The sequence below is a fragment of the Phacochoerus africanus genome, chromosome 5 (assembly GCF_016906955.1).
Source record: "Phacochoerus africanus isolate WHEZ1 chromosome 5, ROS_Pafr_v1, whole genome shotgun sequence".
Taxonomy (NCBI): Eukaryota; Metazoa; Chordata; class Mammalia; order Artiodactyla; family Suidae; genus Phacochoerus; species Phacochoerus africanus.
The window spans coordinates 8,065,646-8,091,472 of record NC_062548.1 but is presented as its reverse complement, the minus strand read 5'-3'; the positions used below and the strand labels follow the sequence as shown (position 1 = coordinate 8,091,472).

At 46.6% G+C, this 25,827-nt stretch overlaps 1 long non-coding RNA gene, 1 other non-coding gene and 1 pseudogene across 2 annotated transcripts; all 3 read right to left on the bottom strand.

Moving 5' to 3' along the window:
• Positions 1 to 2,652: 2,652 nt before the first annotated feature.
• On the bottom strand, positions 2,653 to 4,222 carry LOC125127086 (zinc finger protein 879-like; annotated as a pseudogene).
• Positions 4,223 to 8,889: 4,667 nt separating this feature from the next.
• LOC125127064 (uncharacterized) lies at positions 8,890 to 11,014 on the bottom strand. The gene is made up of 3 exons (XR_007134855.1): positions 10,842 to 11,014; positions 10,226 to 10,309; positions 8,890 to 8,975 (listed from the first exon to the last, which is right to left on the bottom strand). It is a non-coding gene; the product is annotated as an uncharacterized LOC125127064 (long non-coding RNA).
• A 4,468-nt stretch (positions 11,015 to 15,482) lies between these two features.
• TRNAW-CCA (transfer RNA tryptophan (anticodon CCA)) lies at positions 15,483 to 15,554 on the bottom strand. The gene has a single exon. It is a non-coding gene; the product is annotated as a tRNA-Trp (tRNA).
• Positions 15,555 to 25,827: the final 10,273 nt, after the last annotated feature.

Genomic DNA, 25,827 nt, shown 5'->3' with positions numbered 1-25,827 from the left:
CTTGTTGTGGCGCAACGGAAACGAATCCGACTAGGAACCATGAGGTTGCAGGTTCAATCCCTGGCCTCACTCAGTGAGTTAAAGATCCAGCGTTGCCGTGAGCTGTGGTGTAGGTCGCAAGGCGGGGCTTGGATCCTGCGTGGCTGTGGCTCTGGCGTAGGCCGGTGGCTACAGCTCTGATTGGACCCCTGGCCTGGGAATCTCCATAGGCCATGGGAGCGGCCCAAGAAATAGCAAAAAGCCAAAAAATAAAAATAAAAATAGGAGTTCCCGCTGCGACACAGAAGGTTAAGGATCTGGTGTTGTCGCTGCAGTGGCATGGGTTTGATCTCTGGACCAGCGCAGTGGGGTAAGGATCCGTTGTTGCCACAGCTGTGGTGTAGGTCACAGCTGTGGCTTGGATTTGATCCCTGGCTTGGGCATTTCCATAGGCCATGAGCACTGCCAAAAAAAAAAAAAGAGAAAGAAATAGGAAAATAAAAAGTATTTTTCCTTGTGATGGGAACTATTTAGGATTTACCTTCCTAACAGCTTTCATATATAATGTACAACAGTGTTAATTATATTTATCAAGTTGTACATTACTACCTATAGTACTTATTTATCTTATTAATGGAAGTTTGTACCTTTTGACTACCTGTATCCAGTTGCCCCTCCCACCTCTTACCTCTGGTAACCACAAATCTTCTCTTTTTCCATGAGTTTGTTCATTTGTTTGCTTTTAGGCTATAACTGACCTACAACACTGTATTAGTTCCTGGTACACAGGAGTGATTTGATATTTCCATATATCTCAAAAAAATCACCATGATAAATCCAGTTTCCATCTGTCACCATACAAAGCTACCCATTCTAGGAGTTCCCGTCATGGCACAGTGGTTAACAAATCTGACTAGGAACCATGAGGTTGTGGGTTCGATCCCTGGGCTTGCTCAGTGGGTTAAGGATCTGGCATTGCCGTGAGCTATGGTGTAGGGCACAGACACGGCTGGGATCCCATGTTACTATGGCTCTGGTGTAGGCCAGTGGCTACAGGTCTGATTAGACCCCTAGCCTGGGAAACTCCACATGCCCTAGAAAAAGCAAAAAGACAAAAAAACAAAAACAAACAAACAAAAAAAACCCTACCCATTCTATGTAATAATAAAGTTAGGTGTGGTTCATCCACTGTCATTTCACCATTATTCTATCTAATAAGTGATACACAACGGTGAACAACAGCAGTGAACAACATGGACTATTCTTTGCCTTTACAGAACCCATATCATTAGAATGACTTTCAACAAGTAATTATAATTAAGTATTCACTTATATCAAGCAAAAAATATCTAACAAGTAATAATAAGGTGTGATGATGTCAGGAGAACTAAAGGGATTATAAGAACACAAAATTAGGAGCTCCCATTGTGGTGCAGCAGGTTAACAACCCAACATAGTGCCCATGAGGATATGCGTTCGATCCCTGGCCTTGCTCAGTGAGTTAAAGATCCGGCGTTGCAACAAGCTGTGGTGTAGGTCACAGATGCAGCTCAGATCCAGTGTTGCTGTGGCTGTGGTGTAGGCCTGCAGCTCAGATTCAGCCCCTAGCCCAGGAACTTCCATATGCCATAGGCATGGCCCTAAAAAGAAAAAAAAAAAGACAAAAAACATGATATTAGAGCCAAGCGACATAACTTAAGAGTCAGGGAAAGACTGACACTTCTTGCTTTTTTTTTTTTTTTTTGCTTGTTAGGGCCTACTTGTGGCATATGAAGTTCCCAGGCTAGGGGTCGAATCAGAGCTGTGCCTGTGACCTGTTCCATAGCTCACAACAATGCCAGATCCTTAGCCCACCGAACGAGGCTAGGAAGAGAACCCGCATCTTCATGGACACTATGTCAGGTCCTTAACCCACTGAGCCACAATGAGAACTCCCTATAAGGATTTTTATATCTATCTTCTTGAGGAATGTGGTTTGGGGAGAGAGGAGGGAGAATAAGGGAATATTCTTGTGAGGGTTTCCTGTAAGAGTTAAGCTGGACTCATAAAACTAGTTCTTTTCTAGAAGAGTTATGTAAAATTGGTGTTAATCATTCCCTAAACATTTTACTGGCATAAAAATGTTCATAAAATTCCCATATCCTTTTAAGGTCTACAGAACCCACACTGATTTTACACCCATCTTCTCTTCTAACATAAGCCTTTAAAGCTATACATTTCCCCCTAATCACTCCCTTAGCTGCATCCTGCAATGATGCATCTCCCTGTCAGAACATGTTTTGAACCAAATGTAAATTCCGTATCACTCAATTTAAAATACTGATTTAGGAGTTCCCATCATGGCGCAGCAGTTAACGAATCCGACTAGGAACCATGAAGTTGTGGGTTCGATCCCTGCCCTTGCTCAGTGGGTTAACGATCCGGCGTTGCCGTGAGCTGTGGTGTAGGTTGCAGACGCGGCTCGGATCCCACGTTGCTGTGGCTCTGGCATAGGCCAGTGGCTACAGCTCTGATTCGACCCCTAGCCTGGGAACCTCCATGTGCCGTGGAAGCAGCCCAAGAAATAGCAAAAAGACAAAAAAAAAAAAAAAATACTGGTTTAAATGTTGGTAAATGTACAAGGGAACAGGTGGAGTACAGGGAAAAGGATTTTCTGGGCTTAGATTTTCTTCTTTTTAATTCCCTAGCGAAATTTCCTGGTAATTTTCCTTAGGGATCCTGATCCTCCTCCACTTTGCCTTCAGGTTGAAACTACTATTTAGAGAGCCATCAGCTCAAACAATGTGTAGTCTGATCCTCTGTTTTTCAACTGATATTAGATGCTCAGCTTCTTACTCTGTTTCTCTGACTAGACTTTCTCATTCTATGCATCCCTATAAATTCTCTATGCTGCTTCAGCCATTTGGTTTTGTAACAGATATTCACATATACCTCTTGTCCTTCCATACCTAATAGTATTTCAAGGAACAGAGCCAATTTTTGTGTGACACAGTCTCACATTTTTATAATATGCCCCATAATACTTAGAGCAGGTCTATACAATCAGGAGAGCATATATAATTATTTCATGAGTTTGCTGCATTCTATTCATCATGAATTTCTTTATGTTGATGCAAGAAGGCTGAATGCACACTGAAGGTTTTTTTCATTTCTTATATTTGTAAGGTTTTTCTCCTGTGTGAGTTATTTTTGGTGCTGAGTAAGAGATGAACTCTGGCTGAAGCCTTTGTCACAATCATTGCATTTATATGGTTTCTCTCCAGTATGAGTTCTCAGATGCTTTGTCAGGGATGAGCTTTGGGTGAAGGCTTTCTCACATTCTTTACATTTGTAAGGTTTCTCTCCAGTATGAATTCTCTGATGTCGTACAAGAGCTGAGCGGCCACTGAAGGCTTTCCCACAGTCATTACACTTGTAAGGTTTCTCCCCGGTGTGTGTTCCTTGATGTTGAATAAGAGCTGAACAGTAACTGAAAGCTTACCCACATTCACTACATTCATACGGCCTTTCCCCTGTGTGAATTCTCTGATGCTGAGTAAGGCCTGACCTGTCGCTAAAGGCTTTCCCACACTCTTTACATCTATAAGGTTTTTCTCCAGTATGAACTCTTTGATGTTTAATCAGGGATGTGGTGTCACTGAAGTCTTTCCCACACTCCTTGCATTGATAGGGTTTCTCTCCAGTGTGTATTTTGTGATGCTGGATAAGGTATGTGCTTTGGTTGAAGGCCTTCCCACATTCATTACACTCACAGGGCTTTTCTTCAGTATGAATGATATGATGTTGAATAAGGGCTGAATGATGACTGAAAGCTTTCCCACATTCATTACACTCATAGGTTTTTCTCAGGTGTGAATTCTCTGATGCTGAATAAGTGATGAGCTCCAGCTGAAGGCCCTTCCACATTCATTACATACAAAGGGCTTTTGCCATTCATACAAATGAATCCTCTGATGGAGGATAAAGGCTGAGTAGCAACTGAAAACTTGCCACACTCACTGCATTTCCAAGGCTTTTTCACTGAATAAACTTGTTGTTTTGAACTTTCTCTGATTTCATTACAATTCTCCATAAGGTTTTTCTTATGTTTAATTATGGTTTGCCTCAAATCTTTCTTCTGATTTCCTTGCTGCCTTTCTACTGTGCTTTCACATTCCCAGGCTTTTATCAATCCAGAGTCCCAGAAGTCATCCTTCTTGGAGCTCCCGTCGTGGCACAGTGGTTAACGAATCCGACTAGGAACCATGAGGTTGCGGGTTCAGTCCCTGCCCTTGCTCAGTGGGTTAACGATCCGGCGTTGCTGTGAGCTGTGGTGTAGGTTGCAGACGTGGCTCGGATCCCGAGTTGCTGTGTCTCTGGCATAGGCCGGTGGCTACAGCTCCGATTGGACCCCTAGCCCGGGAACCTCCATATGCCGTGGGAGCAGCCCAAAGAAATAGCAAAAAAAAAAAAAAAAAAAAAAAAGACAGAAGTCATCCTTCTTAAGTCTTTCTATTATCAGCTCCCTTTCAGATGATATTTCTTCACAAACTTCCTGCTTTGGAAGCAACATTATAGTTTCAGGTATAGATTCAGAATCTGAAATAAAAAACACAAATGTTTGTATGCTCCATGCTGACAGAAATAAAACTGCCAAACTGGCAAGAAGTTAAAGAAAGTTAAAATAATGCCTATTTAAAATGTTTATCAGAAGTTCTCCTATGGCGTAGTGGGTTAAGGATCCAGCATTGTCGCTGCAGCAGTGTGGGTTGCTGTTGTGGCATGGGTTTGGCCCCTGGTCTGGGAACTTCTGCATAACTTGCGCATGGCCAAAAAAATTGTGTATTTGAATGTTCTCAGAAGAAGCCTCATAGCAATGGCAAATGACAAGGCTCCAATGAATAACAGTGATGGGAGAATAACTAATATGAGGCACAATAAAAGGTCAGACAATGAAGATGCTCCACCTGAGAAAGTGGAAAACTGAACAAACTAGCCAAGAAAGAGGGATAAGTCAGATGGGATGAGAATAAACGTTAAAATAAAATAACTGAACAAGAGTTCCCAGTAATAAACCCGAATAGTATCCATGGGGTTGAGTGTTCAATCCCTGGCTGAACTTGGTAGGCTAAGGATCCAGTGCTGCCATGAGCTGTGGTATAGGTTGCAGATGAGGCTCAGTGAAGCACTGCTGTGGCTGCGGCATAAGCCAACAGCTGTAGCTCTGATTCAACTCCTAACCCAGGAACTTCCATATGCTGGGGGTGTGCCCTAAAAAATTAATTGAGGAAGTGGGTGGGGGATGAAAACAAGGGTTGAGATTGGGCAGTTCTGAAAAAGTATTGGACAAAAAAATCACTTACACATAAATACTCTCTAATAACCTATATGGGAGAAGAATATGAAAAAGAATGGATATACGTATATGCATAACTGATTCACTTTGCTGTACATGCGAAATTAACACAGCATTGTAAGTCAACTATATGCCAATAAAATCTAAAACTAATAATAATGAAAAATAAAATCTTGGGGAATTCCTGTTGTGGCACAGTGGAAATGGATCTGACTAGTAACCATGAAGTTGTGGGTTTGAGCCCTGGCCTCACTCAGTGGGTTAAGGATCTGGTGTTGCCATGAGCTGTGGTGTAGGTCTCAGATGTGGCTTGGATCCTGAATTGCTGTGGCAGTGGTATAGTCTGGCAGCTACATCTCCAATTCAACACCTAGCCTGGGAGCCTCCATATTCCAAGGGTGCAGCCATAAAAAAATAAAATAAAAATAAAATCTTGGAGTTCCTGTCCCGGCTCAGTGGTAACGAACCCAACTAGTATCCATGAGGATGAGGGTTTGATCCCTGGCCTTACTCAGTGGGTTAAAAATTTGGCATTGCCATGAGCTGTGGTGTAGGTTGCAGAGGTGGCTCAGATTTGCTGTTGCTGCAGCTTTGGGGTAGGCCAACAGCTACAGCTCCAATTCAAACCCTGGCCTGGGAACTTCCATATGCTGTGGGTGCAGCCCTAAAAAGACCATAAAATAAATAAATAAAAATAAATTAAATCTTAGAGATCCCATTCTGACTCAGGAGGTTAAGAACCCGACTAGTGGAGGACACAGGTTCAATCCCTGGCTTCACTCAGTGGGTTAAGGATCCACAGTTGCCATAAGCTACAATGTAGGTAACAGATGCAGCTTGAATCCTGAGTTGCTGTGGCTGTGGCACAGGCCCTGCAGCTGCAGGTCCAATTCGACCCCTAGCCTGGGAACTTCTATATTCCACAAGTGTGGCCCTAAAACACAAAATAGGAAGAAAGAATATCATCCATTCCATGGCTTTAACTGCCTTTTTCTTAATTTTATTTTTGTCTTTTTGCCATTTCTTGGGCTGCTCCGGCGGCACATGGAGGTTCCCAGGCTAGGGGTCTAATCAGAGCTGTAGCCACCGGCCTAAGCCAGAGCCACAGCAAGGTGGGATCTGAGCCGCATCTGCAACCTACACCACAGCTCACGGCAATGCCAGATCCTTAACCCACTGAGCAAGGCCAGGGATCGAACCTGCAACATTATGGTTCCTAGTCGGATTCACTAACCACTAAGCCACGACAGTAACTCCCTAATTGCCTTTTTAAATTGAAATATATTTGACATATTACATTTTGTAAGTTTAAGGTATAGGACACAGTGGACTTGACAGATTTATTTATTGTAATGTGATTGCCATTGTAGCAATAGTTAGCATTCTGTTGTGTCACAATTATCATTTCTTTTTTTGTGTTAAAGTTCTTCCAGGCAAAATATGGCATTTTAGGAGTTCCCACTATGGTCCTTAGGTTAAGGACCTGGAGTTGTCGCTGTGGCAGCACAGGTTTGAACTCTGGCCCAGCAAGGTGGGTCAAGGATCTGGTGTTGCCACAGCTGTGGCGTGGGTCGCAGCTAGGGCTTGGATACCATCCCTGACCTAGGAGTTTCCATATGCTGCAGGTGCAAGTGAAAAAGAAAAAACACCAAAAAAATTATAGCATTTTAGATGCCATTAATTACAGAAGATGTCTCAGTAAGTAGTATGCACTGAAAAATAACTTCCTTACCCCAAAACACCAGGCTCCCATAATTCTCCACCTTCCGCTCCATGCTTCCTCCTCGACATGGGTGAAGTCCATTTCCTCAGTCTTGACTGTCCTCAGTTCCTGGAAGAATAAGCTTTTTTTTTTTGTCTTTTGTTTTTTTGCCTTTTCTAGGGCTGCACCCGCAGCATGCGGAGGTTCCCAGGCTTGGGGTCTAATCGGAGCTATAACCACCGGCCTACACCACAGACACAGCAACGCAGGATCCGAGCCACATCTATGATCTACACCACAGCTCACGGCAATGCCAGATCCTTAACCCACTGAGCAAGGCCAGGGATCGAACCCGCAACCTCACGGTTACTAGGCAGATTCATTAACTACTGAGCCATGATGGGAACTCCAAGAATAAGCATTCTTATAGGACTTGGTGATCCTTGAGGGAAGAAAACAACCTAGAATAGGAAGCAGTTGGGTTTGAGTTTTTTTTTTTTTTTTTTGCTTTTTAGGGCTGCACTCAGGGCATATGGCAGTTCCCAGGCTAGGGGTCAAATTGGAGCTATAGCTGCAGGCCTTCTCCATAGTCACAGCAATGAGGGATCTGAGCCACACCTGCAACCTACACCACAGCTCACGGCAGCACCAGATCCCCAACCCACTGAGCAAGGCCACGGATCAAACCCACATCCTCATGGATATGAGTCGGCTTTGTTTCCGCTCTGCCACAATGGGAACTCCAGGAAATAGTTTTTAATCTGAAGGTTAAACTTTTACTTGAACCACTGGAATGGAATAGTCTCAATTTTCTGAGTACTCGTGTGTTAGGGAAAATAATAATAGCTAACATTTATAATGTATTTGACGTATACTAAGGCCTTGGAACTACTTTTTGTAGTGGTAACTATATTGGGTAAGTACTATTATTAACGCTATTTACAGATGTAAGGATCAGATCAAAGATTTTGCCCAATCGGACTCCAAAGCTATACTTTTTAAATTTACTTTTTATTGTTTATATAATTTTTAAAGGTTACTTTCCATTTACAGTTATCACAAAATACTGGCTATACTCCCCGTGTTGGACATGACAATCATCCTTGAGCCTATCTTAGCCAGCAGGTCACTCCTCCCACTCCCCCACCCCGACCCCCACCCCACATCACCCCCTCAACTGCTAACCACTAGTTTATTCTCTCTCTCTGTTCGTCTGCAAAGCTATACTCTTTCTTTTTTTCTTCTCCATCTTTTTAGGGCCACACCTGCATCCTACAGACGTTCCCAGGCTAGGGGCTGAATCAGAGCTGCAGTTGCCGGCCACAGCAATGCAGGATCCAGGCCCCCATCTATGACTTACACCACAGCTCACGGCAACGCCGGATCCTTAACCCACTGAGCTAGGCCGGGGATCAAACCTGCATCCTTATGGTTACGAGGTGGGTTTGTAACCCCCTGAGCCGCAGTGGAAATGCCCGTTCTCTGCTCTTTGAAACTCCTTCTTCAATTGGTTATCAAGATGCCACACTTTTAGCCTCCCCCTGCCTCACAGGCTACATCTTCTCAGTCTCCTTGGCTGGTTCCTCTTCATCTCCCTGACTTGGAAGTGTTGGAAGCTATAGGATTCAGTAATAAGATCTCAGCTCTCTTCCGTCTACGCTTATTTCCTCGGTGATCAATTTCCTAGAAGTACCATGCACAAAGATGACACCCAAATTTAAAGCTCCAGCCTGAGCTCTCCCCCAAAGCTTCGAGTCTTCAAGGGAAAATTACTTGGGCTCGGTTCTCTAGAAGGGATTTCCGTGGACCTCCAAACAAGACAAAACACTGTGCACACCAAGCTGAGACTTCACGGGAGCAAAATTAAACTTGCCTGGAACTCAGGAAGAAGCGCTACAGTAGACTCCATTTCCACGGTGCTCTGTCTTGGGGGCAGGAAAGCATCCTCAGGGTTCACAGCTGGAAAGAGTAGAAAAAAAGCCATGAAGAAGGTAAACTCTACCCTCCCACTTCCAAATTCAATAGGACAAAGCTATCACAGGCAAGGCGAAAGATATACATAAGGCCTATTCTACTTAACTCGAAAAGCTCAGGGGATTCCCTTGTGGCACAGCCGGTTAAGGGTCCAGTGTTGTCACTGCAGCTGCTCAGGTTGCTGCTGTGGCGAGGGTTTGATCCCTGGCCTGGGAACTTCCACATGCTGCAGGCAAGACCAAAAAAAAAAAAAAAAAGTTAAAACCAAAACAAAAAACTCAGAGAGGACAGAGTAAGACGAAAACGTGAAAGTGCTTTGACCAAAAAGTTAAACTCACAGACCCATCATATGTCAAGGGTGACTTTTTCTTTTGTCTTTTTAGGGCCACACCTGCGGCATGTGGAGGTTCCCAGGCTTGGGGTCCAATTGGAGCTGTAGCTGCCAGCCTACACCCACAGCCACAGTCACTCGAGATCCGAGCCGCATCTTCGACCTACACCCCAGCTCATGGCTACACCGGATCCTTAACCCACTGAGCGAGGCCAAGGATCAAACCTGAGTCCTCATGGATACTAGTCAGGTTCGTTAATCACTGAGCCACGATGGGAACTCCCGTAAAGCTTTTGGAACACTCTAACATGGGTGGAAATGTGTGAGCTGCCCTTTATCACAAAGGTAAGCACCACGGAAGCTTCTCCTTCCATGGCCAGAAGGAAGGGGGTGCGGATGAGCACAGAACTGCTGAAAGAGGAAGATGGGACCGGGAAATGTATTACAAGGAGCCTAGTTAGAGATTTCCAAACATGGGAGCTCACTGAGTTTCTCTACTCGGGGCCTCTTCCTGACACGAGTTTCCTTCCTTTTCTGTCATGTGGGGGCACCTAAACTTACTTTCACATCAAGGGTATTTCCTCCACTCGTTCCCACTTTCTTTTTCTTTTCTTTTGCTTTTTAGGGCCACCTGCGGCATATAGAAGTCCCCAGACTAGGGACTGAATCAGAGCTGCAGCTGCCGGCCTAAGCAACAGCCACAGCCATGGCAATGCCAGAACCCAGCTGCATCGGCGACCTACACCACAGCTCATGGCAATGCCGGATCCTTAACCCACTGAGCGAGGCCAGGGATCAAATCCACATCTTCATAGATACCAGTCGGGTTCGTTACCACTGTGCCATGATGGTGACCCAGCACTTGTCCCCACTTTCAACTCCACATATATTCTGTAATTCTTACCTTTTCCCTCAACTTCAATGGTCAGATAATCCATGACCAGCTTCTCTTCGTTGTCGTGTTATTGTATGACTTCCTCCTTATTCACTGTTTCAGATAACAAGGACTTTTCAGCCATGTATAATCTGCTTCTTTGTGTATCTTTCAATGCTAGCCCTTCTCTGGAATTGACTGCTGCTCTCTGGGGCATCTCTCCCACTATTCCTAGGAAGCTTATTCCTATGCATTTAAGTCCTAAGGCCTCAGTTATTCTACTTTGCTTGGAACCTTTATTATTTAGCTTCAAGTAATCGCCACAACTGGAAGATCATCCTCTTACATTCCACACCAGGGCAAAAACAGGAGAGAACCGGGGCAGCGAACTCTGAGCCTCAGTCACACACCTGGTTCCAGACGGTGCACAAACCCTCCTTAGACCTAAAGCGCAGAAGTGGCCGGTGATTAACGTAGCAGTAACAAAAGCAGGGCTCTCACAGCAGCAGCTTACTCCTTACCATTCATAAGCACAAGCAGCTGACAGCTGGGGCCCGTATACGTCGTACCCGTTACTCTCTAAGACCCCGAAAATATACAGCGCATGATTCCCTTGCCCTTTCAGAGCTGAATCCCCGACACTGACCTCAAATATAGCAAGGCTCCAAAACTCTGAGAGAGCAAAGCAGAGAAGGGGAAGGAGTAGGGCACAGACCCCAATATTTTGTTTATGTCCCCAAGATTCAGAGACTTAAGGCTCTTGATAGAGAGACAAAAATCTAACGCCGCCAACAGCGCGAGACGCTCCCGCCCTCCACACTCCCCTTCCCAGAATCCCCCGCTCTGCCACTCCCTCCTCATGCCCCCACCAAGGACTCCATTTCCCGAAATGCTCAGCGCAATCTCACTTCCGGGACGCTCCTTTGCTTGGAACAAAGCCGGGTACCTGGCCGGAAATAGCCGGGAGAAGCGCCGGGGAGGGGGGTCGAGGTGCAGGTAGGGTCCCGCCCTTCCTCCTCCGAGGCCGGAACCTGAGAGCCCCGCCCGCGCTGCTGTGGGAGGCGTTAGAGTCGCACGGCCGACGGATGGGTCGTGGGTCCCCACGCCTCAAGCCGGCTTTCTCTTACCCCCGGGGCGCTCTATGGACCCGGCTCCCGCCCCGAGGCTGGATCCCTGCAGGACTGCGCTCCGGGAGGGGCGGACACAGTCGCCTTCCGGACCCACGGAATTGCGGGGAGACAAAAGGCTCGAGCCCGAGGCTCGGTCTGGAGTCGCATCTGCGCACTCGGAGACGACAGCGCCAGGTCGGGGGGTCCGGGCGGAAGGACTCCACTTCCCAGAGGGCTCGGGGACACCGCCGCCTGTCCTGGGGGCGTCTGCAGAGCGAGGAGAGAGACTTGTGCCTTCAGTGTCGGTCTTAAAATAGAACTAATTCCCCACCGATAGGTCTCTTTTCTGAATAACCTGAGCAGCTGTCGTTTAAAAGTTCGGAGTGATATTAGCGTCTGGCTGTTAGTTGGCGGCGGGTGATGGGGACACGTGACACAAAGTAATTTTCTTAGTATTTCTCAGTCGTTCTTACAATAAAGCCTCAAGTCTGGAGAGCGGATTTTGTTGAAAGCATCCTGGCTCGTTTGAAAAGCATTGGCGGGGGTGAGAAGTCACTGTCCCTATGGAGAAATATAAAAGCAGCAGCATGATTAGGAGTAAGTTCACAAGGAAACGTTAGCCGTAAGGAAGAAGCCAGGAAGGGAGGATGGCGCTGAGGTGGAGAATTGTGCGGACTTGGATGGGCCATTCCCTGGAGCCAAAGATCAGTCGAAGCAAAAGGTACTTTCTTCAAAGTCAGAAACGCTTGCGGCTGCAGCTCTGTTCGTGGAAATCCGGAGAAACCCATTGTAGCTCAATTGCCATTCTAGTCCATATTACCGTACTCACCTGAACCGCCTCCACATCTAATCTTCCTCAGTTCATTCCCTCAGTCCGTGGTGTTTGAAGCAGCAGAGAGGAACGTTTAAAAGTTAAATCTGGAGTTCCCGTCGTGGCGCAGTGGTTAGCGAATCCGACTAGGAACCATGAGGTTGTGGGTTCGACCCCTGGCCTTGCTCAGTGGGTTAACGATCCGGTGTTGCCGTGAGCTGTGGTGTAGGTTGCAGACGCAGCTCGGATCCCGCGTTGCTGTGGCTCTGGTGTAGGCCGGTGGCTACAGCTCGGATTCAACCCCTAGCCTGGGAACCTCCATATGCCGTGGGAGCGGCCCAAGAAAAGGCAAAAAGACAAAAAAAAAAGTTAAATCTGTTTATGTCTCTCTTCTCAGAACCCTTCAGTGGTTTCTTCTGCCCTGGAGTAGTATGTAAAGTGAACACAGTTTATAAAGCCCTGCTTAATCTGGCTCTGCCTATCCTGAATTGGGGAGTCATCTTCCTATCTTTCGGTATACTCAGATCACATGGGCTTTTTATAGCATCTCACACACCCCAAACCCTTTGCCTCTCTTAGTCTGCATGTTCTGCTTAGAACATGTCCCTCTAGCCAGTCTCCAGATTTCAGTTCCAATGTCACCTCTTCAGAGAAGCCTTCCCTTCCCCTTCCTTCCCTTTAACTGAAATAATTCTCTTGCAGAACCCTGTTCTTTCTCTCCATAGATTTACACAATATAGACTTTTTTTCCCTGTTAATGTATACAGGCATGCCAGAATGGGTGTTAACAGCTTGGAAGAAAATCCCGCCCCCCAGAAAAAAAGAAAAAGAAAATCCCAAAGACAATAGTGGAAAATACTTAAGAATTGGTTTGTTCCAGGAGTTCCCATTGTGGCTCAGAGGAAACAAATGGGACTATTATCCATGAGGATGCGGTTCCATCCCTGGCCTCACTCAGTGGGTTAAGGATCAGGCTTTGTCATGAGCTGTGGTATAGGTCGAAGACGTGGCTCGGATCTTCTATTGCTGCACCTGTGGCGTAGGCTGACAGCTGTAGCTCAGATTCGACCCCTAGCCTGGGAACCTCCTGCCCTCCATATGCTGCAGGTGCAGCCCTAAAAAGAAAACAAACAAACAAACAAAAACACCTAGTAGTTTCCTGCTATATAACCTAGTAGTTACATTATTCAAAATAAATACTTTTCCTCAGAGGTGTGACTCGAGCAGTCTTGTGTGAAGGGCTGGAGGAAGAGGGTCCATCTGCCCACATTTCTTCTTCCTAGCCTGGTCTATTCTGTTCTCTGGTCCATCCCCAGCTCAGCACATCATGTTATCCTATTATGATTATGCAACTGTTTGGGAAATGAATTAGAAGAACTGCCCTCAGAGTGGCCGCATTTTACTTATTTATCTCCTAGTTGAGACACACATCTAGCTTGAGGAATCTAAGTTCCCAGACCAGAGATCAAACCTGGGTCACAGCTGTGAAATCGTGAAATCTTAACTACTGGTCCATCAGGGAACTCCTCAAGGTCATTCTACAGAGGAGGGAAGCTTCAGAAGCGAAGCATGTGATACTGACAGTGGATGCACCCCCCCCCCCGCTCCTATTCCTCTTTGTAGAAGACCTGGCTCAGCCAGCGCTGCAGGGCAGTTTCAGGCATTTGAAGGGACAGAAGGGAGGCAGATGACATGGGCAGTCAGTCCATGGCAGTCCATGGGCAAGTCCCTTCCAGGAATATGAACATAGGGAGGTAGAAGACAGGTCTGGTCCCCAAGCCACTTTTGTGTCCTCACAGTAGGACCCGCTCTAGCTAAGGACCCAGGATGCTCCATCGTCCCAAATGAAGACAACTGACGTCAGCGTTTCCTTCCACGTTCCTCCCTCTCATTTTCCCCGGGTGGGTCGAATTTCCCCCTGGCATCTGCTGATCCTTAGGATGCTCCTGAGTCGAGAGCATCTCTGGCTCCACCTCACATTCCTCTGGCTTTGTGGCTTCTGGAAACCCGGTCCCAGAGGAGGGGCGGGGCCAGCAGTGCTGTTTCCAAGGATGGCGGGAACCTCAAAAGCCCCAGGGACCACGGGCTGGTATTTGGAGGCGAAGTCGAGCTCCTTCCCCTAACCCTGTCTGCCTTTACTTTTTCCACATTTTCATCAAAGAAGAGGAAACCCAGGGCGGGAATCCCAAACCATCTGGACGGAGGATAGCGAACACCAAATTCTGCAACTGAGAAGCAAGGAAGTTGGCATGCGATAAAATATACAGAACAGGGGAGCATCCATGGCCTCGTGGCGAAACAGTAGCACACCTGATTCTAGATCAGAAGATGGAGAGTTCAAACTGCTCTGGCTTCAAAACAGGCTTTGGATTCTGAGAGTTTGCTCATCATCAGCCTTTTAAAAACCACACCTGGGAAATTTCTCTTGTGGTCTAGTGGTTGAGGCTGGGCACTCTAACTGCTGCAGCTCCGGTTCAATTCCCCACCTCAACTAGAGTACCTCTGCATTTAAACATCAATAAATAACCTTTAGGAGGCCCATTGATGTGCTTATTTGTTAAACTCGGCAAAAGTCTATCACTTTTGAACTGAAGGGGGATTGAGGCTGGTTTAACGAATTAACTGAAAGCTTAATCCTGATTAAGTCATGAGTTTATTTTTCACTCAAGTCAAGAGAACTGGCTTGTGCCTGGAACTTGATCGTTTTGTACCCTTGTGGTGGTGGTGGAAATACATTTGAATGAATCTTAAGTAAAAGAGTGCTAAATTCCAGGGTCACTTTCTGTTCCCAGAAATCTCAAAGTTTATGGTCAACATCATAAACTTTGAATCCACATCACAGCATTTTCTCTTGAACCACAACGTTCAGGGATTTTGACAGAGGGAGCTCAAACCATCCAATGTATGTGGTGGTGGCTGGGGTGGGAGGGGGGACAGGGAAACTGACTGCATCAAGAGGACACAAATATCAACCTCCAGAGACTGTGCCAGACAGTCTGGGAAAGCATCAAACCTACATTCACACCGGAGTGAGTTCATTAACCAAGTCTCCTCACGCCCTGTTTTAATGTCCTCTCTGAAGTCATGTGGTGTCTCTCTGCAGCTTAGTCCTGATAAGGAAAAAAATGGAAGGACTTAAATCTCGGCTCACCCGGATTTTCCTTTCCCTCCAGCTCATCCTCACGCTTCAGCTTATCTATGTGCCTGTCGCTGGGTTGTGCCCAAAAAAGTCTCTCGGGACTAAAGATAAGGTAGGAGAAAGTCCACAGCTGGGAGCCCTCAGAGCCTCGTTTTGTTTTGCTTACGATCGAACTAACTGATCCTGGTGGGCAAGAGAAAAAAAAAAAACAAAAAACACCGGCTTGATTGACCCCGACGTGATTTGAACACGCAACCTTCTGATCTGGAGTCAGACGCGCTACCGTTGCGCCACGAGGTCCTCGGGGTGATTTGCTTTTTTCATGCCCTAGAGAGACAGTTTCAGCGGTTGTCAGGGGCAGCGTCCACTCGCTTTTTTCTGCTGTTGTTCTTATTACGGCTAGGGCTTGACTGTGAGGTCTTTGTTCCGTTTATAAGGAGGCTTCAAAGCGCGAGGTGAGTGTAAACCAAGCAGCTGGAAGCGGAGAGCTTGGGGGACACCTGCCCTCAACCCCACCTCCCCCACGGAGGCTTTTAGGGAGCAACGTTTGGGGAGAGACCGTGGCAAATGAGAAACACAGCTCCCAGGGAAGGTGGAGTGGGGCGATCGGCGCCCCGGGTTCTCTTTTCCCAGCCCCTCTGCACGGGGAGCCGTACAAGGATTTGCACGCGAGTCCCACCTTCGGAGGAACAGTATTTCCCTTTACCAAAAAGAGCACTTGCACAAAGTAGAACCACCAAGCCTACTCTGCAGCACAGGGAACTATACTCCATATTTTGTATTCACCTATAAGGGAAGAGAATTTGAAATAGTATATCTATTATTAGAATATAGATAGACTATTATACAAGTATATATATGTATACTTTTTCAGAATATATATACTTTTTTAGCATACATGGATACATATTTATACTGAATCGCTGTGCAATACACCTAAAACGAATACAAATTTTAAAAAATAACAAAAGGGTGAATAAGCAGGGAGATCCTGCTGTGTAGCACTGGGAACTATGGCTAGACACTTATGATGGAGCATGACAATGTGAGAAAAAAGAGTGTATACAGGTATGTGTAATTGGGTCACCTTGCTGTGCAGTAGAAAATTGACAGAACACTGTAAACCAGCTATAATTGGAAAAAATAAAAATCATTATAAATTGTTTCTAAAAAATAACAAAAGGGCACTTAAGAGTTTCTTTTCTTTCCTTTTTTCTTTTTTTTTTTTCTTTTTTCTTTTTGTCTGTGGGGGACAGCAGATTGATGTGAGATCTCAGTTCCCAAAGCAGGGCTCTAACCGCTCCCTTTGCAGGGGTGAAACCACCCCCACATCCTAACCACTAGACCACCAGGGAATTCCCTAGGAGTTTCTCTTGTTTTCTCTTTTTTCTTTAAAAAATAACACATTGGAGTTCTCTTGTGGTGAAGCGGGTTAAGGATCCAGCGTTGGCGCCGCAGTGGCTGGGGTTTGATCCCTGGCCTGGGAATTTCCACAACCAAGGGGGGCAGCAAAAAACAAAAAGAAAAACAAACAAACAAACAAACATTGGGTACAAAGCAAAACAAAACCCTCTACAATAAGTATCACTGAACACCTGCAGACACCCAGGTCTGTACATCCTGCTTGATGCGGTCCTTCACGTTAAAGGAAGGGGGAGGAGAAGGGAGTGGGATGAATGGGGAGTTTGGGATTAGTAGATGCAATCATTACATTTAGAATATGAATAAGCAATGAGGTCCTACTGTACACACAGGGAACTATATCCAATCTCTAGAGATAGGCCATGATGGAAGATAATATGAGAAAAGGAATATATGTATATGCATGACTGGGTCACTTTGCTGTACAGCAGAAATTGGCACAACATTGTAAATCAACGATACTTTCATTTTAAAGTGTAAAAAAAATTCAAAACTTTGGTTAATGTCAATAAAATACAAACCTGCATTTAAAAAAAGAAGATGAGAAAGTAAGAACAAAAACAAATAGGACCTAATCAAACAGCAAAGGAAACCACATAAAAGAAAAAGACATCCTACAGGATGGGAGAAAATAGTTGCAAATGAAGCAACCATCAAGGGCTTAATCTCCAAAATATACAAACAACTCATACAACTCAGGAGCAAAAAAAGAAACAACCCAATTGAAAAATGGGCAGAAGACCTGAATAGGCATTTCTCCAAGGAAGACATACAGATGGCCAACAGGCACATGAAAAAATGCTCAGTGTCACTAATTATTAGAGAAATGCAAATCAAAACTACAATGAGATACCACTTCACACCAGGCAGAATGGCCATCATTAATAATTCTACAAATAAATGCTGGAGAGAGTGTGGAGAAAAGGGAACCCTCCTACACTGTTGGTGGGAATGTAAATTGGTGCAACCACTAGGGAAAACAGTATGGGAGTTCCCATTGTGGCTCAGCGGTAACACATCTGACTAGTAGCCATGAGGATGTGGGTTTGAGCCCTGGCCTCATGGTGCAGGCTCTAAAAAAAAGAAAGAAAGGGAGTTCCCGTCGTGGCGCAGTGGTTAACGAATCCGACTAGGAACCATGAGGTTGCGGGTTCGGTCCCTGCCCTTGCTCAGTGGGTTAACGATCCGGCATTGCCGTGAGCTGTGGTGTAGGTTGCAGACGCGGCTCGGATCCTGCATTGCTGTGGCTCTGGCGTAGGCCAGTAGGCCAGTGGCTACAGCTCCGATTTGACCCTAGCCTGGGAACCTCCGTATGCTGCAGGAGTGGCCCAAAGAAATAGCAAAAAGACAAAAAAAAAAAAAAAAGAAAGAAAGGAAAGAAAACACTATCAAGGTAACTCAGAAAACTTTATGTAGTTTTGATCCATATGATCAAAGCAATTCCACTCCTAGGCATATATCTGGACAAAACTTTCATTCAAAAAGATACATGCAACCCTATGTTCATTGCAGCTCTATCCACAATAGCCAAGACATGGAAACAACCTAAATATCCATTGACAGATGAATGGATTAAGAAAATTTTTACATATACACAATGGGATATTACTCAGCCATAAAAAAAGAACAAAATAGGAGTTCCTGTGATGGCTCAGGGTAACAAATGGAACTAGAATCCATGAGCCCCACTCAGTGGGTTAAGGATCCGGTGTTGCTGTGAGCTGTGGTGTAGGTCACAGATGCAGCTCAGATCCCATATTGCTGTGGCTGTGGCATAAGCTGGCAGCTGCAGCTCTGATTGACCCCTAGCCTGGAAACTTTCATATGCTGTGGGTGTGGATCTAAAAAAAAAGAACAAAATAATGCTATTTGCAGCAACACGGATGCAACTAGAGATTCTCATACTAAGTGAAGTAAGTCAGAAAGAGAAAGACAAATACCATATGATTTCACATATCTGGAATCTAATATATGGCACAAATAAACCTATCTACAGAAAAGAAACAAACTCATGGACGTGGAGAACAGACTTGTGGTTGCCGAGGGGGAGGGAGGGAGATGGACTGGGTGTTTGGGGTTGGTAGATGCAATCCATGGCATTTGGAGTGGATAAGCAATGAGATCCTACTATATAGCACAGGGAACTGTATCCAATCATTTGTGATAGACCATGATGGAGAATAATGTGAGAAAAAGAACGCATATATATGTGTAATCCATCATTCTGCTGTACAGCAGAAATTGACAGAACATTGTAAATCAACTATAATACAATTTTTTAAAAAAAGAGAGAGAGAGGAGTTCCCATTGTGGTGCAGCGGAAACAAATCTGACTAGGAACCATGAGGTTGTGGGTTCGATCTCTGGCCCCGCTCAGCGGGTCAAGGATCTGGCGTTGCTGTGCCTGTGGCCGGTAGCCGTAGCTCCGATTGGACCCCTAGCCTGGGAACTTCCATATGCCATGGGTGCGCCCTAAAAAGGGGGGAAAAAAAAAGAGATAGAGAGAGAGGTTGGGGAGGGGAAATCAATGTTTTGTGGTGGGGGTGCTGAGCCTGCCCACAAATGAAATACCAGTATCACTTGTTCACTGCTCAGAGGGGGATGGGGAGGCACCGGCACCCGGGAGATTCTGGACACTGGAATCGTGTGACAGCCAGGTGTCTCCAAAACAAAATGATGGTTTTTGAGTTGGGTGCAAAGAATAGTTTAGATATTCCTCATTTTTGCGTCACAGCCTCACAGTCAGACTAGTCTGGTAAGGGCTGCTTTAGGCTGGGGACTTGAGGGCCTCTCATTCTATGCTGAGTACCAGGGAGGGCATCACTATTTTTTTCCCCCACATCCAGGGCTCTTGAAACACTTTTAGTAGGGCCAGTCATTTACTTTAAAAACACCCCTAGCAAGGCTTCCCCTGTACATCTGTCCTACAGTGAATTTGGCGCAGCAGCTAAAGAAGCAGATTTCACAGTGCCCTGTATTTCTCAGAGCTTGGACCCAGCCAGTTAAAATTACAACAGGGAGTTCCCTGGTGGCCTAGTGTTGTCATGGCTGTGGCGAGGGTTCAATCCCTGAACTTCCATATGTCACAGACATGGCCAAAAAAACCCCAAAAAACCCCAAAAACAAAACTTTACAACATGAAGAAAAGTACTTTTTTGTTATTACGAGTCTGTATTTTATTTTCAAATTATAGCAAGTGATACTAATTACCCCTTATATGGGAAATATAGATTCCTGGATATAAAGAATCTCAAGATGGATCTTCTACTAAGACATTATAATCTCAAGATGGATCTTCTACTGAGAGATTGTTCTTTTTAATGAAATAGATTAAAATAACAGAACAGAAAAGTAAGCACCTCCAGGACACAGAACAGACTTGGAGATCGTTTCCCCAAGAATTCTCCCCAAACTCCAACCGAGGTGTGTGGAGAGGCCTGAAGAACTGTCAGATTTCTATTTCCCCAGGAAGAGCCCTCGTCCGGATGCCCTCGCAGGTGGGATCAGCTGCGAGAGGTTTGGGGGTCAAGGGCTGCGCACCCACCTTGACCGCTCTTGGAGGCCGCAGAAGGTTCGGGGTTCTGGGTGGTGGAGAGGGGCCTTTTTTTTTTTTTTTTTTTTTCCCCTCAAGCAGTCCAACTTTAAAAGGAAAAAGAAAATACACATGTTGAAAACAAGAAACTTTCATCACCAGTCACAATATCACAATGGAAAACTGCTGTAGTTGATGTCTCAAAAACTGCATTTTTATTTAAACAAGACCACAAGGGTTTCCTAGGTGCGTCCCGGTTGGAGAGGCTAGACTGGCTTTTCTCCAAGCAGCTCCGCGCCTGCAACATGGGGAAGTTTTCAGTGAATTATTAGGCAAGATTATCAGGTGAAAGAAGGGAGACTGGTGGCTCGAAGAACACAGACAGGACTGGTTATAGATTTCGGGGTTTCAGGGAAAATAATTTTATTAGAGAAATATTAATTGATTTCCGGTGAGCAAGTGACACCTCGTGCTCCCATCCCAGCCTCCGGCGCGGGAAGGCAGGAGCTGGGGGGATCCCGGGACCTGGCAGAGCAAAGATTGTCACCTTTGGGCCCAAGTGGCAGTCGCTGGGAGTAGGGCGTAGTTGGGCGGGGGTATCTCCTCCGCATCTGGTTGGTCTTGAAAAGCCGAAAGGTGCGCGAATGCCGCGGAGGAGCAGCCAAGGTAAAGGCGGGATCCCGGGGCCCTTCCAGGCCGCGGGGGGCGCACCGCTGCCCGCATAGCCCGCAGCGTCCGGAAGGTGGTGCCGAAGCGCCCGATGTTAGGACTGCAGAGGGGATCGGCTCCGTGGAGGTCACAAGCGCCCCTGAAGTGCAAACTGGCCGTCACGCATTGCTGCGGGGGGCTAAGGAGGAACTGAACCGTCGAGGAGCCTTCGCGCCAGCAGGAGACCTACATACACCGTTGTCTCCGATAAAGCTAATGATTTCGAGATCTCGGGGCCCAAAGGATCTCAACTTACCCGGAGACTTTAGATGGGGCAAGAAGCAGCCCGGTGGGTGCGAGTGAGGAGGGGGATGGCTTTGGCTAAACCAGAAGGCCGAGCGAAGGCGCGGGATGCTGACGCCCGTCGGGGTCCAGAAACCGTGTTCTTTCCACCCAGCACAGTAACAATAGAAGTGAGATCGCTAAGAGGGTGGGTAAGTAAGGGGATCTGCAAATGGGCTTAGACCCTAGGTCTAACCCGCCGCGGGTGGCTGGTGGTTGCCGGAGAGATAAGGCAGCAGGCAGCGGACACTAGCGGGCCCAAGTGGCTGCCCTTCTGCCCTCGGGGGAAGTCAGGTGTTCCCAAATCACAACCAATGGATAGGGTGGAATCAACAAGAAAGGTGAGTTGAACTTGACTCTGGTCTGGCCAGGTGAAGAGATACCACTGAGGTGTTCCCTGTTGCTGTCTTTTATGTGCTGACTCAAGAGCAGGCGAGGCTGGGAGTTCCCGCTCAGTGGAAAAGAACTCAACTAGGAACCATGACAACTCGGTTCGAACCCTGGCCCAGCTCAGTGGGTAAGAATCTGGAGTTTCCGTGAGCTGTGGTGTAGGTCGCATATGCGCTTGTATCCCCAGTCGCTGTGGCTGTGGTGTAGGCCAGCAGCTGCAGCTCCAATTGGACCGCTAGCCTAGCCTGGGAACTTCCATATGCTGCAAGTGGCCCGAAAAATAAAAAAAAAAAAAAAAAAAAAAAGAGAGCCAGAGGGACATTCCCTTCTTCCCCATCTCTGGGCAGCAGTGTCCCAGCTCCACCCACTGGCGACAGAGTGCCAAGAGGGGAGTTGGGCTGGGGCGGGACACATGTGGAGGGGCAACGCAGGAGTCCCAAGACCTCTCAGGGTGGATGGAAACTTCCCCTGAAGCAGGAAAGGACAAGGTTGCTTGTTCTCACCATCTGAATAAAGACGGTGAAACCCCGAGCCTCGTGGTCTTTCCGACTTTGGGATTTTGGAAAAGGAAACGCATTAAAGGATGCTGCGTGTTCAGCATGGCTTTCCTTATCGCCTCTTGCAGACCCCAGAACCCCTCGATGGTGCTCCCCAGGGCCCTCATTTGTCCCAAGGCTCTACCTACATTTTCCTCTGCCTGGTGCCCCCCGCGATGAGCACCTGTTAGGACTCAGCCTCTTCAAGGTTCACCCAGCACCCGCCCACCTGACCTCTCCCATCTCCTCTGGGTTGGGCTGAGGTCTCCAGCTTTTTCAATCTTGAGAAATACCTGGTCTCTGTCCCTCCTGGGGCTCTCTTTTTCACTGCGGTGCCCTGCAAACAGGTTTTACTGCCCACCGCTACTTTCACACCCTTGCTTGTCTTTCCCTTGCCAGCCAGAGTTCCTGAAGCTTTCGAAGATTTTCCTGCAGGGGAGGGTCACTGAGTGCCAGGTGCTGGTCATTCTCGTGGTGCCCTTCCTGGTGTCACCACTCCACCAGTATCGGAATGTCGGTATTTCCTTCTGAACCCAATGGGGCTCAGCTCAGTGTTTCTCTGCTTTTTTCTTTAGCTTCCTCAAGGGGATTGGAGGTAGACATGGGTCGGAAGTGAGAGACCATGGAGTTCCCGTCGTGGCGCAGTGGTTAACAAGTCTGACTAGGAACCATGAGGTTGCAGGTTTGATCCCTGGCCACACTTAGCAGGATAAGAATCTGGCATTGCCGTGAGCTGTGGTGTAGGCCAGCAGCTATAGCTCTGATTAGACCCCCTAGCCTGGGAACCTCCATATGCTGTAGGTGTGTCCCTAGAAAAGACAAAAAAAGAAAAAAAAAAGTGAGAGACCAGTCTATGCCTGAGACTCAGAAGATGAGCTGCGGGTCTGAGTGGTCAACTAGGTAGAGACATCTTTAAAGGGCCCCTGGGGGAGTTCCCATTGTGGCTCAGTGGTTAACAAATCCAACTAGGAACCATGAGGTTGGGGGTTCGATCCCTGGCCTCGCTCAGTGGGTTAAGTATCCAGCATTGCTGTGACCTGTGGTGTAGTTCGCAGACACAGCTCGGATCTGGCCTTGCTGTGGCTGTGGCGAAGGCTGGGAACATCCACATGCTGCAGGTGAGGCCCTAAAAAGATAAAATAAAGTGAAATAAAAGAGCTCCTGGAAGGAAGGAGCCAGGAAAAGGAGCAGGAGCTAGGGCCTCCTCTGGGCCCCAAGACTCTATCCAGTACTGGCCTCGCTGACCAGGCTTTTATACTGACCTGGCCAATCCCCACTGAGGCTCAAGGTGTGTCACCTATCCATCCCCCCATCCATCAGCACATCTTATTTGTATCTACTTCAAAGAAAATCCTTAAATAATTCAGAATGCATATTAACTAGAATCCAGCACTGTTAGGTATTCATTTTATTTAAAAACTGCTTACAATAAAGTACACATCTTTTTCCCCCTGCATTTCTTTTTATTTGACAGAAAAAGTTGCTCGATGTACAGATCAATAAAGTACACATCTTTTTTATGAATGATTTAATACATACATAGGACTTTATTTAATTTTATGGCCCCACCCACAGCAAATGGAAGTTCCCAAGCCAGGAACTGAATCCAAGCTATAGCTGCAGCAACACTGGATCCTTTTACCCACTTCAGTGGGCCAGGGATTGAACCAGCACCTCCGCAATGACCAGAGCTGCTACAGTTGGATTCCTAACCCACTTCTCCATGGCAGGAACTCCAAGCACACGTATCTTAGGTGATGTTTTAACAAATGCAACACCTTTGTAACACAAGCCCATCTGGGGTTAGAGAATATTAACCCTTACCACACAAAATTCTCTCATGGTCCTTTCTTATCAGTTCCTGCTTCTAGACCCACAAAAACAACCCCCGCCCCTTGCTTTTTTTCCAATGCAGATATGTTTGGCCTTGTGAATATCACATTTGGTTTAATCGTCAATGGCCAATGATTTCGTCAATCACGCCGATGTAACGAAGCTTCTGTGAAAATCCAAAAGGATGGGTTTGGAGAGGTGCTGGGTTGGTGACTCCCTTTCCCCATACCTTGTGCTGTGCATCTCTTCCGACTGGCTGCTCCTGAGTTACATTCTTTGATAATAAACCAATAATCTGCTAGGTACGATATTTCTCTGAGTTCTGTGAGCCACTCTAGCAAAGTAATTGAACCTGAGGATGGGGTTGTTGGAACCTCTATAGCCACTGGCCAGACCCCTGGGTGGTAACATTTGATAGCACCTGAAATTGTCTGGAGGGAGGGGCAGTCTTGCAGGAAGGAGTCCTTAACCTCTCGAGTCCAACACTACCTCCTGGTAGATAATGTCAGAATTGAACTGAGCTGAACTGTACGACACAGCAGGAGCACAGACGTCATGCTTTTTTTTTTTTTTTTTTTTTTTTTGCTTTTTAGGGCCGCACCTGCTGCATATGGAAATTCCCAGGCTAGGGGTCGAAATAGATCTGCAGCTGCCAGCCTAAACCACAGCTCAGGGCAAAGCTGGATTCTTAACCCACTGAGCAAGGCCAGGGATCAAACCCAAGTCCTCATGGATACTAGTCAGGTTCATTAGTGCTGAGCCACAATGGGAACTCATACCTTAAATGACGTGAAAGTATAATTTGACTTCAAAGTAAACATTCAACAGTGAAACAGCCCTTTCTGATGACCCCCCCAAGGCCTAAGTCCCCGTGACCCTGTTCATTGCAAGAATTTTCAGGCCGCTGCCCTTCCTGGGCAGCCCCCTACTCCTTTCTAGGAATATGGAGATCCTGCTCAGCACTAGGCCCTGGCACCTTCCCAGCTCTGTTGTGTGGTGCCACATGTACATCTGGGCTCCATCTGCACTTCTGGCTTGGGTCCAACTCCTGGTTCTCCCAGGAGCTGTTGCCCATTTCTGGTGTTTGTAGTCCCACCCAAAAGAGGCCCAGGCCTTGGTGCCCTGAACCCCAGGCTGCCCATCTAAGAGCCTCACACCCCTTGGGCTCCCTTTCTCAAGGATCTATATTTTATTGTAAAATTTACCTCTCCCTAAGGAGTTCATACTCATCTGTCTACTCAGCTGTCTGGAATGCAGAGACCATGTTTGAATGATTTCTATGCCTGTAGTGCCCAGTACATAGCAATGTGCATTTGGTGAATGAATAAGTGACTGACAAAAAGAAATGAGTTTGGGGAGTTCCCTTGTGGTGCAGCAGGTTAAGGTTCAGGCCTGGTCACTGCAGCGGACTGGGTCACTGCCGTGGGGTGGGTTCGATCTCTTCCCGAGAACTTCCATATGCTGTGGGTACAGCCAACAAAAATGAATTTGATAATTAAGTCCCCCAAGTCACTTTCGTGAGGAAGGCATCGGTTCACTGGTCCAATTCCTACTATCCACTCAGCTCTTAATCCTTTATTTTGACACACCTTGTTTCATTTGTTTCCTACAACAAGGATGCCAGGCAAGTGTTACATCCCTATTTTACAGAGAAGAAAACTGAGATTCAAGAGATCAAAGCATCTCACCCAAGTCAGAATTGCTTAACCAGGAGTAGTTATTGTGGCCTTTGCATCACTGTGCCTGGAAAAGAAGTGGCAGAAAGGACTGGAGCTGTGGACACCTTCTGTCCTTAGCATTCCCAGAGCCTGGACATGGACAGGTATTCTTTACCCCAGAGCTTTTAACCCACTGCACCAATCAAACAGTG